The 4,052-nt window shown below is 38.2% G+C and overlaps 1 protein-coding gene across 1 annotated transcript in view; it reads left to right on the top strand.

Moving 5' to 3' along the window:
• LOC118740142 (cyclic AMP response element-binding protein A-like) overlaps window positions 1–4,052 on the top strand; it is a 109,984-nt gene that overhangs the window by 44,330 nt on the left and 61,602 nt on the right. The window lies entirely within an intron of this gene.

Genomic DNA, 4,052 nt, shown 5'->3' with positions numbered 1-4,052 from the left:
AAAAAAGGAAAAGCACACAACAGAACACAAAAAGTGGCGGACACGAGAAAAACAAGCAGAAAAGCTAATAAATAGAAGCAGAAGAAGTCAATTTCTCAACAAGTTAACTACAGTCAACTGTAAAAAGCCAATAAATAAAGTGGCAACTCAGAAATCAAAAATACTTAATAAAAAAGTGCAGTGCAAAAGAAAGATAAAAACACACATTCCATAGGAAAAGTTGCACCTAAAAACAACAAAACTGAGAACAAAGATCTGCTAACCGCGCAGCAAATCAAATAAACCCAACCAGCAGTCCAACAATCCACATACATACATACACACATTTGTATGCATTTACGCCTGCTCTCTGGCCAAACTGCAGTCAAAGCCGAAGGCAAAGTCAACAATTGACGAAGTGACTGATTGACTGACTAACTGCTAGCCACCAGCGGCCGCCAAGTGGAAAAGTAGTCATAACCAATTGTTAGCCAACAAACTGCAGGCAGAAGCAATCAATGGTAATAAGAATTTTTGTATGCCGTTCTGCTAGGAAAATAAATATATGAATAGTAAAGTATAAAGAAAGCAGCAGCTGGCAAATATTGTGAAAAGTTGGCAAACAACAAGAAAAAATAAACCACTTGCATAGACACAGTCAAAGAAAAATATGCTGCACGAATGCAGTTTGCAGTGAGCAACAAGTTGCGACCGTGACAACTGGCAGCTTGCAACAAGTGGCAGGCACAATTTTAGCGGGATTGATGAAGCAACAGGTTGCCAGCCAACAAGTGCCTAATAGCAGAGTGGCAAGTAACGAGCGACAAACGAGGTATACATACATATGTACGTAAATATAGACCCGTGGAAAAGCAAGGAATGTTGGTGTTGGTGCGTTGTTAGCATTGATGCAACAGTAAATTTTGAGTGAAGAAAAAGATTTGAAAAGCAGTTGTTGTTGAAGCAAGAAAAGTGTTAGTCGAGACAACTGAAACCGCAGCAGCAGCAAAGCCATTGGTTTATGCAACCAAACGAGGTGCAATCAGAGCTATAGAAAACGGGTTTTGCAAAGGAGAATTCAAAGAATTTCTGGGTGGTGATTTGAAGAAAAAAAGGAGTGAGTAAGCGCGCACTAAACTGCGATAAAAGTGGCTTCAATTGAATTAAAAAAAAAAAAACAAGAATAGAAATGAATAATGCCAAAGCAAAGTTTCAATTTGAAAAAGCGCAAAAGTTTATATGCATAATTTCAAGCAAAAAATCACTTACCAATTAAGCTTCTCGTCAAAAATAAATAATTAAAAAATCGTAATATTTGATTAACAAAAAAAAAAAAAAACGTGCACCATTCTAAACTAATAATCTTGAAAGTGGCTAATAATAATCTGACAATTCCAGCACAAATGAAACAATTGCTCAATCAAATATTCTAACAACCAAGTACTAACATAATTGCTTTTCCTTGAAAAAAAAAATGTATGGTAAATCTTAAATTTAAAGGAAATATTGCGCAACTACACAGTTGAGCTCAAAAAAAAAAAGAAAAACATCTTAAATGCCAGGCTGGAAAAGTAGGTTAGACTTTTGAACTCGGAACAAAGCCAACGAAAAAACTAAAAAAAAAAACTAAACACAAAAACGTCAATCACTAAAACCGGCCCCTGCGAACTCGCGCGTACGAAGTTCAAGTTACGAAAAAGCAACAAAAACAAAAAAATAGCACTTGAAGCAAGACCACGTAGAGACGTGGCTATCAGAAAATCGTAAAAACCAAAAATAAAAAACCCGACGAAAAGAAAGCAAACCGGCGTCTGCGCGATTAAAATCAAACCTAAATACATACATATGTACTTAAATTGTATGTATAAGAAAAGTTAAAGTTATAATCATAATATTCTTAATAAATGACCTCACATATTCACGCTTAACCGCATTCTAGTTACATACATACATACATATGTATATACACATATAAAGCGATAATTCGAAACCGGTAACTTAAGTGTATGCGCGCAAAGTAAAAATACATTCAAATTAAACAAGAAATCAAACAAAGAATACAATTTTTATTTTGTTAATGTTTCTACTATTTAAGCAGACCACCAAGTTACATAAAGAACAAGTGTGCAGTTAAGAAATATATTAAGTGTTAAATAGGCGGTTAAAAAAGAACCAGCTCATTCTTGACGACCCGATAACGTACTACGACGGTTAAACTCTGCCAAAATCAAAAAAGAGTTCGACGTAAAAGCATCAACTAAAAACGTAAAAAGAAAATCAAAGTAAAAACAAAGTAAGAACAACAAAAATGGAAGGATTCTACGATGGTGATTTAAAAGACATTTGGGATTCCGATTTAGATCCGGTAAGTTCGAACAAAGCTTTTACAATAAAACAATAATACCAATGTAAAAACTAGACTCGAAAACAACTGAGCACCGACGCAAACTTTTTAATGTTATTAAAACTTAAATTTTTTAAATCATTTTTTACAGTAATGTTTGTCAGAAAAAGGGCTTCCAAATCTGAAGCTCGGGTTCATCTTGTCCACTACTCTAAGCGCTGCTACCATTCAGTAGCGTGGAAATAATAGTTTAAGTATATTCTGGACATCTGTCATTTGGTCGCCATTGTTGTTCTTACAGGAGTTCGCCCCGGTCTTGAAACCTTCCGTAAGTCGGTCTAACCCTCTGGTAGAATTTTCGGGCGTTCTTCCTGTCGGCCAGCATCTCAAGCTCTTCGCACTTACGTATTTCGGCCTCTCTCTTCTTATTACGGCAAATACCTCTCGCTTCCTTCTTCAGTTCCCTATAATGGTGCCACATGGCTCGCGTTGCACCCGATCGCAACGTGGCCCTGTAGGCGGCATCTTTTTTCTCTGCAGCTTTTCGACATTCCTCATCAGTTGCCAGTTGTTCTTTCGGGCTTACTGAAATCGGACTACTTCTTCAGCGGCGGGAAATGCAGTTCCACTGCTCGCGTATGTCGGTTTGTTGAAGGGTGCTCTCAGAGAGCAGGTGTGAGAGTCAAGTGGCGAATAAATTAGCCGTCTGTTGTGATTACAGCTTTTCGACTTAAAGCTTTCCTTGAATTGTTGGGCGCATATTTATTGCTGCACAGGGCCGGGTGCGTATTTTGGCTGCAACAGGATAGTGGTTCGAGTCGATGTTTCGCTTTTGGAGTGTACGTACGTCTAAAACACCAGAAGCGTGCCTTCCGTGTATCACAACATGATCGATTTGGTTTCTCATTTTTCGATCTGGAGACAGCTATGTAGCTTGATGGATATTTTTATGCTGGAACCTAGTACTACATATTACCATGTTTCGAGCCCCGGCTAAGTTGATTAGCTTCAGTCCGTTATCGGACGTTTCCTCGTCGTGGTTGAATTTTCCGACAGTGGCGCCAAAAGTCTCTTCCTTTCCCACCTTGGAATTAAAATCGGCGAGCGCGATCGTGTCGGGGTCAGCGCTCACATGCACGCTCCAAGCGCTCATAGAAGAGATCCTTGGACGCCTCGTCATTCTCTTCCGTCGGGGCATGGGCGCAGATGGACGAGATGTTGAGGAATCTCGCTTTGATGCTAGACGTTGGTGGCTAGACGTTTGTCATGTCAAATTCATGCATTTGGAAAAAAGTGCAAAAGTCCGTCACCAAAAAAAAAATCACAAATATCAATGGGTTTTTCTAACCGTTTTAGTGGGCTACAAAACTGCATACTCGAAAATTTCCTAGAAATTCTGGATAAAAGGTTGAAAATTTTGATGAAAATTTCTTTCATTTTTGTGAACTTTAAATGAAGTATGCAACTTTGACTTATATGGTTTATATTATAGAATAAACAATATTTTCAAAAATAATTAGTACAAATTCTTCTGTGAATATTATATTAGAACAAGGCGCACACTTTGATTACACTGGTCTACAAGGGTTTTGCGAATAAGACGGGACCTGGTATTTCCGAACGGATTTTTCGTGCTGAACACGAATCTGGGGTCCAAAACTTCCCATCACGTCACGTTTTCGAGAAAAAAGGGGTTGAAACCCCTAAAAACAGCGTTTTTGGCCATTTT

The sequence above is a fragment of the Rhagoletis pomonella genome, unplaced genomic scaffold, assembly GCF_013731165.1.
Source record: "Rhagoletis pomonella isolate Grant_MI unplaced genomic scaffold, Rhpom_1.0 Rhpom_scaffold_00005, whole genome shotgun sequence".
In the NCBI taxonomy this organism is placed as follows: domain Eukaryota; kingdom Metazoa; phylum Arthropoda; class Insecta; order Diptera; family Tephritidae; genus Rhagoletis; species Rhagoletis pomonella.
The sequence above is the reverse complement of the archived record's forward strand: the minus strand, read 5'-3'. Positions and strand labels throughout refer to the sequence as shown.